General features: G+C 35.1%; 1 long non-coding RNA gene across 1 annotated transcript; it reads left to right on the top strand.

The window, feature by feature from the left end:
- Positions 1–2,180: 2,180 nt before the first annotated feature.
- On the top strand, positions 2,181–5,597 carry LOC130013676 (uncharacterized). The gene is made up of 3 exons (XR_008788893.1): positions 2,181–2,553; positions 4,439–4,533; positions 5,191–5,597. It is a non-coding gene; the product is annotated as an uncharacterized LOC130013676 (long non-coding RNA).
- Positions 5,598–13,467: the final 7,870 nt, after the last annotated feature.

Here is a 13,467-nt window from a genome sequence, read left to right as displayed (position 1 = left end):
TTTAGCGACGTAGAATTTAGAACTGACTGACGTGATCTGCACTAGTCTAGGCTAGACATTTGCGTTGATGTGTTGCGCAAGTAGATCTAATCTAAATGAAATCTCTCATCATTAGTTTTTTCATATTACTCATATACATTGCCGTTAAACGAATAATTTTCAACACATAGCAAGCCATTTGATCTATACTACACGTCACTGGGCTATTTGATTTTACGGAGATTTGTTACCCACGGCAAAATCTCGATCGACGCTTGGTAGTTGGTAGACTTAACGCGATTTTTATCATTCGGCTTCACTAAACAAATTATTAATAAAAACAGCCGTAGATCGACATCTAATAGTGCTAATGTAAATTTAATAATACTATTCCGGTATAAAAAAAAGTAATGATAATAAAAGAATAATGAAGTTAAGTATTTAAATGATCATTTTAAGTAGATACCGTTATATTACTGAGCGCCATGGAAAACGCATCACATTTTTTCCCAAATATTTTATTACTAGGTGGTTTTGTATGTATAATATTATGCAATACTATATGAACTATTGTTTCACACAATGCTCCCAAACGCAAAAAATTTCGGCCCGTGTGCACAAAAAAAATTGCATAAGATGCACATGAAAAACCCAATATTCACGTGCAGCATTGTGTGTGAGCCCTTTAAAAGCATGTTTTCAAATTAATGTGTTGTACGTGAACTGTGAAACATCAATCTGTCGTAATTTGTTGTTGGACGTGTGAAGGAATCGAGCTAGAGATGCCGAGACTTACTGAAAATCAACGGAATGAAGCCATGGGAATGTCCAGGGCTGGCATGTCTACACGTGCTATTATTGCCAGACACTTCAATTGTCATCAGTCCACTATTGTAAGGTTGGTGGAACGTGTTCGAATTACTGGATCAACACGTGACCGTCAACGTCCTGGTCACTCATCTGCGTGACAGATTCCGCCCAGCGACTCGAACAGGTGCAGCAGTCGTCGGAAGACAAGGACCAGTAAGTGCCAACACCGTAAGACGTCGTCTAAGAGAAGTAGGACTCCGTGCACGACGACCTTATGTTGGAGCTATCCTCACCGTGAGCGGCGTTTGATATGGGCTCAAGGACACACCAGACATGGAGAAGAGTAGACTGGCAAAGTGTGCTCTTCAGTGATGAGAGTCGCTTTCATCCTTATCACGCTGATGGCCGTCAACATGTGTGTAGACGTCTTGAGGAACGTTTTGCAGACTGCTGCATCTTCGAAACGAATCGATGGGGTGGGGGGAAGTGTAATAGTGTGGGGAGGCTTCACATTTCATCACCGGACCGCCCTACACATTTGCAGGGGTCGCGTTAATGCTGTAGCCTACCGTGATGATGTCTTGCAACCAATTGTTGTTCCGATGTTTCGAGCGCACCCACAACTTCAGCGCTTCCAACAGGATGATATGCGTCCGCATACCGCCGGTTTTAGTATGGACTTCCTGGCTGCTAACAACATCAATGTCTTGGACTGGCCAGCCATGTCTACGGACATGGCACCGATAGAACATGTCTGGGATGCGATTGGACGCCGTCTGTATCGGAGACCACAGATGCACACCATTGCTGCTTTAGAAGCTGCTCTTGTCCAAGAATGGAACAATTTGCCCCAGGCCTTCTTTCAAACATTGGTTAATTCCATGCAACGTCGCTGCACAGCGTGCGTAAGAGCCCGCGGAGGACACACATCTGACTTTGTAACGTTGATTACAGATTAAACATCTATAAGTGTACAAATGTGTTGTTATTGATGTGTTCCCATTTGAATATTGTTCACAATAAGAAGCAAAATAAATAAGATATGTTTACAGGATCATTTTGTTATACGAAAAACTAAGTGATGCGTTTTCCATGGCGCTCAGTATATATAAGTGTGAAACCTGGCCATTATTTAATTAATTACAGGTCTAAGTGAATCCCAGCAAGCACAAAATATTTTAAAAACGTTTTTTGTTTTTGTTTTTGTTAATTTTTTTTGTTTCTAAAAGGTTATGTAAAAAAAAAATATTTATCAAACGTTTTTTAAATGTTTTAAGTGTAAGTTTTTCAGAAGTTTTCGATAAATATTGATAAAAATGTTTAATATAATATGTTTAGATAACGTTCATAATTGATGTTTTCTTTCAAAATTTTCCATTAAAACGTAGTACCGTAAATATGATTTTTTTTTAACGTTTATGAAACGTTTATAAAGAACCCGCAATGAATAGGTAAAAAAAAAATTTTAAAAACATTTATTAAACGTTTAATACACCTTTAAAACTTAATTACGTTCATAACTTAATTGCAAAATATCTATATTTAATGTACCGGTATATAAAAAAACCCAATAAAGGTCAAGATTAATTATCTTATACATATTTTATTTTAAAACACACCCAAGGTTGACAGTTGGTCCAATCAAATTTAAACATCTTTCCGCCAAAAAGGAATCCTAGCCAAACCGGCATGGCTGCTTTATTAGAGCTGTGATAAACTATCGAGTTTTATAAGTTGCTAGAAGGCGTAAAAGTTGAAAATTAGGTATGTTACGATTAATTAATATTTTGTGTACATTTAGAAATAATTATGATATAAAAGAATTAATTGTTTCGGTAATTGTAGATTATTTTCTACTGGTAGCTGAACTTCTATTGTCATTTCATTATTGAACCCTCCTTGCAAAGTAAATTGAGTATTTTAAATATGTTTTATTACCTCTTAAATGATTTATTTTAGTTCTGAAACTTTAGTGTTTTTATTTTATAATTGTATTGCATTTTAATCATTTAGTTTTTGGTTAATTGCTATGTCTGGATTTAGAAAGAGCTATTTCAATCTATGTCTGGAATTGGAAGGGGCCATTACAATATTTATAGTATTGTATAATGGACTTTCCCAGTATCTATTATCTTTAAATTTATAGGGTTACCAATTTCATGAAGCTTTGCAGGGAGTGTTAATAGTAATGTAACGTATACAAAACTTGTGATATATTACAAATGACAAGTGATATATGCACTCGTGCTGTATGAACTATTTATATAGTCTTTAGTGAATGAAAACATTTTTGGCTACCATTCCTGGTTTTGAATGTCAAATATGATATGAAAACGAATATCGGTTTGTAATTTTTTTTAACCGTTTCACCAGTAGTAACCGAACCGTGAACAGTTAACCAAGTCGCTGTATACATCTTAATTATTAGGCAACCAAGTCTACGATCTTAATTAAAAAGATAGGTTGACACGCAACAAAACATATATGCTCTGAAAATTAAATCTTGTACTTTGTCGAACTACGGACAGGTGGATATTAATGTCGGGCTAGTGCGACTGTTAACACCACAGCTCTTTAATTGCATGCTTGTGGGTTTTAGATTTAATTCAAGTGAAGGGTAATTTTATTATTAAATGTACAACATCAATATTCATGAGCATACACCTGCATAATTGAACTGACATTGATTGTAAATATTACAGTGATTGAAATATAATAATATACTAGATGTGTTTCATTTATTTCCTGTTATAGCTATAGGTAACCCATCTGATGAGCCTTGGTGGTTACCAGTTTAAAGTCGTATTCTTTCTTTTGAAAACAAATTGATAAAATAATCGTACATTCGTTTTCCAATCGTCTTCGTCTTAAAGGAGTCAAGTCTCTAACTCAATATCATCCACAGTCTTCGACATGGGACTCATTGTTTAATTAAACAGCAGTGTTGTAACCGTGAAAAGATGGGCTTCTAATGTCTAATATTTAACACAAAGTTAAAGTTTTAAAATTGGCACACGAATCGCGTGCATGAATGCTTTCAAGTTTCATTTGTAATAGAGAGACTCGAAGAATGAAGTTAAATATACCCAAGAGAATACTTAACTATATGCGGGTGTAAACTTGAATAACCAGACGCCAAAGACTGGCATTCAATTTGGACTCTTCGCGTATGGGGGGTTGGATGGCCGAATGGTTAGCACGCGCGCGCTGTATCATACGGTCTGTCATTGAATCAACTGGCGGGGTTTCGATTCCCCGGTTGTACGTGACAAGGAGTTGGGTCGCCTGTCCAACCTGGTGGGTTTTCTCCGGGTCCTCAGGTTTCCTCCCACTGCTAAAAAGACCCCTACGCGCTAGCGAATTATTGAAATAAAATTGAACCATGTGTTAGTCCCGAAATGACCTAGTTTGTGTCAAGTGGACGTTAAACCCCATTTCTCTCTCTCTTCGCGTATTTCGCCGAACATAACTGATTAGACATTACAGTAAAAACAGAAACGATTGAATGTAAATCAGTTAATATACATTCATATTACATTATTATATGCGTTGCAACCCATTTATGTCCATTTCTAGGTGTCAAGGAATGGAAAGTCAAAATTCGTGGTATTGTCAAACGCATAAACAGTATGTCTTTTTATTTTAACAGGTTGATGTCTAATTCCCTAATGGCCCAATTTAATTTAAAGGGAAATAAAGGGAGGCGGTCCATAATGGACTTAGAAATTTACAAAGTTGTCCAAGGTTTGTTTTTATCATACTCAATTTACGAACATATCCTTAAATATCGGATAATCAAACATGGTATGGGCATACAGGAGTTTTTATTACTTCATCGATGAGTATTGATTTTTTTTTTTTGTAATTTACACCCAAGCCTTTCTTACACGTACAAATTCATGGAGAATATGAAAGTTATAACACAAGCGATGTCTCATATAGAATGTGTTATTGGGTCATATATAATATAATTCATATGGGGTTTAACGTCCTACTGTTCTGCTCCGACTAGGCTAATGAAGACGGGCATGAGCCATACCGCGTGCTATGATGGAAATTTTGCCCGGGCAGCGGCACTATGGCCTACTCTTATATCGAATTCCAACTGCCAAAGAGATCTTTTACTTGCACGTCAATGTGTACACGTGGCCTCGGTTTTTCATACCATCCAAACGAATTGTCCTTGTCAGGCCTACTGAACTTTCTCGGCAAATGTAGGGATCGAAAATGCGACCTCCAGACAAGCGAGCCAGCGTTTTACCCAATTAGCCACCTTTGCTCCATAATTCATGGGATGCAGAATTATCTGTTACAGCTTTAAGACGACCTTTTTGATCGGACTCAATTATATAATTTACAAAATTTGACAGAGTAAATATACAGTTTTTTTGTATTCTTCAGATAGTGTAATGATCAGTCAGCCGAGCTGCAATGAAGCCGAGATAATAACAGCAGTTTCGGCTCATCTAAAATATGCACCCGACAGAAGAGGGACCAATTAAGTACATGTACAGTTTTAATTTGTTTATTACATGTCATATTTTATTATAATCTTTATAAGCCATTTTAAGTTCTTTTATCATCCATTTAATTTTATTTTATTTTCTATGTGTGATGTCCACAAAATGTTAACTGCGCCATTGAGCAGTGTTTTATATTGGTAACAGGCGCTTTATAAATAAATAAATTTTTATTATTATTACGGTACCAATTGCATTAAAATTACTTTCTCATTTTTAGCAATATCATTCATTACCATTACCCATTACATTGAAAGTAAATAATTACATTTTATTACTATTTAAAGATTAGAGCTAATTTAGCATTTAATCAATCAGATTTAAAGACAATAGTTTTACCATGTCTTTAAATCTGATTGATTAAATGCTAAATTAGCACTAATCTTTAAATAGTAATAAAATGTAATAACATTAAATATGTTTCCTTGTTATATGCTTTTAAAACTCTAGTTATCACTGAATGCATAAGAGTATGGTTGTAATATATGTCTGTAAATCCTCTGTTTGATCTTTTATGAATGTATATTTAGTTAATCATGTATAGATCTATGCCTTATTTTCTTTTAAACTGGTTTCAATTATATAGTATAATGTGTATGGTTTCAGTACAGCTCAACAATCCTCTGTTTGATCTTTTAATTGTATAATGAGTTAATCCTAGTATATACGATTATTTACCGTTGTTTCATCAATAGCTTGTGAAAGCTACTCATGTTCACCTTCCTTGCATACCATTGGATAGTTCGCACTGATGTTTATATATATATTCATATCTTTCTCATTTTATTTATTTGTATATATATGCTTGAAAACGACTTGAGAAATCTTGTTGAAACGTTGCAGTGAAATAAACCATAGTAATTGTTATTCCATAAAAGTGTGTTTTTTGATTATGTTCCAATTACTAAATGCCATTCAAAAATGCGCCATTAAATGTAATTGAAATGTAATTGACCATTACATGATTTTCGGAATGTAATTAATTACATTTCCATTACTCATTACTTTTGAAATCTTCCATTACTCATTACATGACCATTACTTAAAATTTAATGATCAGATTCTATTACCTTTACCCATTACTGCAAAGTTATATGACTCTAGCATTAATATTGTCTGTAATATAATCGTTTGAATTGAATGTTTTGAAACTACGTACTGTCCTATTAATTGATACTGATTTTATTCAGAAAGAAGCAATTAGATTGGTTGTGATGGGACACAATAACTTTGATTCTAATTGAGTGAGAGTGTTGAAACTTCGCGTATCGTTTCACTATGTCAAAACCGTGGCCCAAATCTGTCGGGCATTTACCCCCCCCCCCTTCCCCGCACACACACCTAATTTAACTTCCATCCTGCCCGGGCGCCTAGTCCCGTCTTCGTTAGTCCAGTAGGGGCAGAACTGTAGGGAGTTCGGATGGGGCTTATACTGGGTTTTATACAACCTCAAAACAACAAATTCTTACGTCGTGACAACTTTTCGCCAACCACCACACAACGTTGCAAAACAACAAATTTTGACGTCGTGACAACTTTTCGTCAACCACCACACAATGTTGTGACAATGCTGCTTGAACGTCCGTACAACGTTGTCACAACTTTTCGTCAACCACCACACAACGTTGTGACAATGTTGCTTTGACGTCCGTACAACGTTGTCACAACTTTTCGTCAACCACCACACAACGTTGTGACAATGTTGCTTTGACGTCCGTACAACGTTGTCACAACTTTTCGTCAACCACCACACAACCTTTCGTCAACCACCACACAACGTTGTGACAATGTTGCTTTGACGTCCGTACAACGTTGTCACAACGTAAGAGTTTGTTGCAAAACAACCTACAGCTGACTTATTTCAGACGTTGTGATACAACCTCTGAAAAACGTTGTCACAACGTTCTGTGCCCGCTGGGTATAATATCATACCAGTTGTCTAGTGCAGTATTAGGATCACAGTGATCATATATAGAATTATATGGAGCCGGTTGTAAATCATAGAGGAATAGATCATTATTAAAATGTTTAAATGAGCGATAAGTAATATTAGTATGTGAAGATTTGGGGAATTTTACACCTTTCTTTTGCCAAGTAAAACAAATAGGGAAATGGTCTGATATTGAGTATGAAGGAACAATAGATTCTTTGACATGTTTAGTTTCAGATACAAATATATGATCAATTAGTGATTTAGAGGAAGAAGTAATTCTAGTAGGTGACCTAATAATTTGATGTAGACCATAGATTTCAAGAAGATCGGTCCATGATTTATTATGATTATGTAATAAGTCAATATTTAAATCTCCTAATAATAGTATATCACAGTGAGAATTCCATGCTTTTTCTATCATAAATGAGAAGTCAGTATTCCAGGAAGATAAGGAAGAGGGATTACGATAAATATTACAAAGTAATAATGGTTTAGAGTGTTTAAGAGTAATTTCTATCCATATAGCCTCAATATTATCATGTTCTAAATCTAACCTACGATTACATATGATATGATTTCTAACATACAGAAGTGTTTCAGAGGAACTTACATTACAAGAATCTTTCCTAAAAGGTTGTTGAAAGTTTGGGATTGAAATATCTTCATTAGTCACAGATATATCTAAATGTGACTCAGAAAGTCCAAATATATCAAAATTTTGAAGGAAAACACCTAGTTCAGAAATTTTGTTCTTAACATGACATACATTTAGATGAGCAATATGTAGACCTTTCTTAACTAAAACAGTATTCATAATAATCATAAATAAACAAATTAATAAATGACTGGAAATAAGGACACACAATTACCTGAAAAACTTTCTAATGAGAAAATGGAAAAGTCATTGAATAATGAAAGTTTGATTTTGGTTACTGCCAAGGTACACAGTACAGGCAATTATGAATAAACAAACTTAGCTTAAGAATAATTATGATATGGGGGAGAGTTATATTGCGGGAAGTAATAAGGATTGTGCAATGGTCTATTGTTATATACTGTACATTACACTTGTACTCATATTGGCGAGATCTTTTATAGTCATAGTATTCATAGTAATTTGTTGATTTAACGGGTACATAGCTGAAACAAGAGTATTACTTAAAATATTCATTAATAGATCATTTCCATTATAATTGGGATGAACTCTGTCACGTTTCATTACATCCTTGGACATCTTTGGTAGAAGTGTGTAAATACATCAATAAACGTGCAGTTATTTTTATTACAGAACTCCTGGATATAAGTATTAAATTTTTTACATTGTCTAATATATGGACGATGTATATTTCTTGGCAATGCCGAACAAATATAAATATTTCCTTTAATTATTATTATTTACGGTGAGATATGCACGAATATCGATAGGGACCGAGATCTTTGGGATTTAAACATATATTTCAAATCTCATCAAAATCATACAAAAATTGTGACCTCGAGCGTGTCTACAACCCTGGAATTACATACTTTTACACTATTTGCGTATGAGGAGCGGCCATTTTGTCCTGCTGCTTCGTTCGATTTTCACGAAATTAGAGCTCCACCATCATTAACATGTAACGGTGATATGTTAAAATGTTTTTTGAAATCGAATAAAAATTGTGACCTCTAGAGGGGGCTACAAGCTAAAAACGCGACTTTTTGTACAATCATGGGCCATAATCCAGGACGTTAACATCCGATATGCAGGAATATCGAAAGGAACTGAGATCTTTGGGTTATAAACATACCTTTTAAGTTTCATCAAAATCAGATAAAATGTCCAACAAGAAAATGTTTGAAATCCCAACTCTAACTCATTTGTTTTTCGATATTTTCCAATGAGATAAAGTTTGTTGATAGAGCAACGTGTGAACTTCAAATTGTATCCCTGATGACCTCGCGATTGAAGGTCACGGTCAAGGTCAAATAGGTGATTTTCATGGAAATTGGGTCTGTTTTGCATAATTGTCGACTTTCATCATTTGAATTGAGATGTCTCATTTTTCATAGAATAAAAATGTTTAAATAATCACGATCGACATTTTAGATCGAGAATTTGCGAAAATCCATATTCACTGGATTTGTAGACTGGATACCAAACCACACCGAGACTGAATATTTTGGCAAAGCGGGTTGAAGGGGAGCTGGAGTTGATATATTGACCCTTTGAATAACAATATAGGCGATTGGGTACCTGGATAATCCGCCGATGTATCCCAATAAAAACTGAAGTTTTTGGTAACTTTCGACAGGAATTTTTATACTGTTGGAGGGGGTTACCATGATAATGTGATCGGGTAAGACCCGACTATCACGAACAACCAAAACCTAGTTCGCCAGTGTCATGTAACAGCAGTAGTAGTGCGACAAAAATAGCTAAAATTTCGCCTAAAAATGGCAAAAATCAACCGAAAAACGTAATCGGCCAGTATCCCGGAAACGGTTGAGTTCTGAAATCGGCAATTTTGGCTGGGGAGTAGGCTCGATATATCTACCAAACGCTATGAATATGAACTAAAACGGCCGACCCCCACCTTCGAACATCTGCATGATATTGCATGGTTTTCTCGTGGAATGACTCTTAATACGAAATTTGTGATATCTTTTTATATACTTTTAAAAAGTATGTTCATTTACCTTTTCAAAAATATAAATTATTTTCTGGCACATTCATTTTTACGCATCTTGAAAAATGATCAAATCTGTACGGAAATAAACTCTATTATGTGAGAGAGGGGTGGGATGTATTTAAAAGTCAAAATACAGTTCATAATACGAATTTACAGTTATCTTGTAATGCAGCACCAGAAAGTATTTTTCTATCGCTCTTTGAATCTACTAGTTAATCTTTGTGTAATTTATATGCATTATTTAAATCAGTGAAACGAAGGAGGCTATTGAATCTTAGCAATTTCCGTTTATTACATCTAGAGTTATGGCCCTTGTTTCAATTTGTTGAACCTTGTGAACGCTGTAACACCAAAAGTTATCATCCGATCTGTATGAAATTTATATGCATCATTTAGATTAGTGCAACCACAAAGCCAAATGAATTTCAGCAATTTACAATAATTACTTCCAGAGTTATGGCCCTTGTTTCACTTTGTTCAACCTTATTAATGCTCGATTGATGAAAGTTATATATGTGTGAAATTTGTGAAACACAGGTCTATTGAATTTCAGCAATTTCCGTCAATTATTTCTAGAGTTATGGCCCTTGTTTTACTTTGTTTTACTTTGTAAATGTTAGAATGACTTAAGTTAACATCCGATCTGTATGAAATGTATATGCATTATTTAAATTAGTACAACGAAAAAGCCTGTCAAATTTCAAAGTTTTCTGCAAATTACTTCCAGAGTTAATAAGGCCCCTGTTTCTGTTTGTAGAATCTCGTGAACAACAAAAATTATAATAATCTGATCTGTATGAAATTGTCATGTAAATGACCTACAAAAGAATAAATATGCGACAACCCTTCTCGATTGTTCCGACGATACAGCTGCTGTGGGCATATGTTTCGTTGCCTAGCAACCTATCTTTCTTTTGAGCAAAGAAATGTGTGCTATCAGAGAGAGAGAGAGAGAGAGAGAGAGATGGGGTTTAACTCCACTGTCCACTCGACACAAACTGTATGCTGGCCTGATTCACCATTATTGTCAAATGTGACCCATTACAGTAAAATCAGTCGGAATGTGCACAATCTAATAATGAGATAAAGACAAAATAAGTGAAAATATTGATTTTGATCGAAATTGAGATTTTCATAAAAATAGATCTATCAATGTACTATCTATCGACCCAAAAGATTAAAATACCAATAAAACGCCTTTATTTGGACGTTTTGTAAGAGTACCGTATTCTTAAATCTGTCTTTTTCTGAATATTCTCAGCAAAATTAGATAATTTTTCTCCGCTCGCAGCGGGACGACCTGTCAATCCTCCATAATACTTGGCATCGTTGTAAAGCGGAGAATCTCTAGTTTATAAATATGACCAAAGTATTGTCGATGAATTATATTTTGAAGGAATACAAACAAGTTTTAAAACCCCTAAAAAATGTAAACAAACTCCACTTGTTGCTATGCTGCCAACACGACTCGTTTGCTGATTGGCCCAGACACCGCATGCAAAGCATTGTTGTTATGTGGCCGTGACACCGCGTGCAAAGCATTGTTGTTATGTGGCCGCATCGAGGCTCAAGCGGACGATAGAAATTTGATTTTGGTGATAATGTTATGGAGTATCTACATGCGATTCACTCTGAGAAGTGGCAGAAAAAAACTTAATTCTGATCGTATATAGATAGCCGTTGAGTGTTAACATTGTAAATTAAACAACTAGTTGTTTGTGTCATTGAGTAATGTTAATCTGTAATCACTTCTCTCGGATTAATGATTAGTTGATTGATAATTACCAATGATATTAAGGCCATCAACATTATTTACTCCGAATAATTAATCAAAGCGGTGATTATTTGATGTCTCGTTTCGTCTGTTAGAAAATAATTTATAGGCCTTAAATGGAAATAACCAAAAAATAGCCAATAATTTTCTTTACGAAGAGAACTTTATTGATAGCTGAATTCCGTTGACTGTCGCTTCATACCTGGCATGTAAAGTAAAGAATACAGATTGGATATTATTGTTTAAAATTCTATTATCACCATGGGTCGGAAAAATGAGAACGACCAACGAGTCGAAACTCGACGATTATTGAGTGGGAAAATCAGTTTGCCATTGTTTAATTACACCGCCGTCAAAATGCACGAAAGTGACCGTAAGCATTTCTTGCCAATGAAATTGAAATTTCTATCATTCTATTAGGGACTCATATTTTGATACCGTTAGTACCTAAAAATAAAAATAGACCTGTTGTACACGCAAGGTCTTAATTCAGTCGTTAACGCTTACAGCTGTGATGGCTTCTTTAACGATCAAGATAAGCTACTAAACTTGATTACCCAATCAACAACCTTAATCATCTGACCACTGGCACAAAGGTGCTAATTAATTGATGGGTCATTCCATATCAACTGATGCAAGGTTTTAACCCGAACCCTCCAGATTTTTCCAATTTTATTATATTTTGTGATGACCATATGCCAAATTACAGGCCTATCGAACAATTTTTCGCGAAGTTATGGCGCCCAGAAGAGTTCTATGTCGGAAAATTGAGTCACATCCAACCGCAAATTTGCTAATTTCAAGCAACGAATTAGGCAGGTTCAAAAGCCAATAGACTTAATTTAACTTGCTTTTCTAATGGAACTCTGGCCCCGGGTTTGCAAAAATTATCGCACCTGAAAATTGAAAATATCGAAAATTTCACATTTTCACGCTCAAATTTCGAAATGTGGGGTCACATAGATTTCGACGAAAATCGCATGGTAGTAAGAACCATCCAGGGTCATGTTTATGTGAAAGTATGAACTTTGATATTTTTCTCCTTCATACATATTTTTGACAATAGAAATACATAAAATAACTTGATTTCACAATTTCTGTTTTGGAGCGAGGTGTACGTTTGATGCATGTTTTCTCACTCAATGAGGCAGAAATGAGGCCAAAGTTAATATCCAATTGACCTTAAATTTATACACAGTGTTTGAGGTCATGAGACGAAGAAACCTATTGATTTTCAACAATTTCCGATAATTACTGCCAGAGTTATGGCCCTTGATCACTTCAAAAAATCTTGTGGATGCTCTAGAGGGTAAAGTTAACATCCGATTGACATTAAATTTATACACAGTGTTTAAGGTCATAAGATGATGAAGCCTATTGGTTTTCAGCGATTTCTGATAATTACTGCCAGAGTTATGGCCCTTGATCACTTCAAAAAATCTTGTGGATGCTCCAGAAGCGAAAGTTAATATTCGATTGACTTTAAATTTATACACAGTGTTTAAGGTCATGAGACGAAGAAGCCTATTGATTTTCAGCGATTTCCAATATTTGCTGCCAGAGTTATGGCCCTTGATCTCTTTGAAAAATCTTGTGGACGCTCTAGAGGCCAAAGTTAATATCCGATTGACTTTCAATTTATACACAGTGTTTAAGGTCATGAGACGAAGAAGCCTATTGATTTTCAGCGATTTCCGATAATTACTGCCAGAGTTATGGCCCTTGATCACTTCAAAGAACCTTGTGGATGCTCTAGAGGCTAAAGTTAATATCCGATTGAGT

Source organism: Patella vulgata, chromosome 1 (genome assembly GCF_932274485.2).
Source record: "Patella vulgata chromosome 1, xgPatVulg1.2, whole genome shotgun sequence".
Lineage (NCBI taxonomy): Eukaryota > Metazoa > Mollusca > Gastropoda > Patellidae > Patella > Patella vulgata.
The sequence above is the reverse complement of the archived record's forward strand: the minus strand, read 5'-3'. Positions and strand labels throughout refer to the sequence as shown.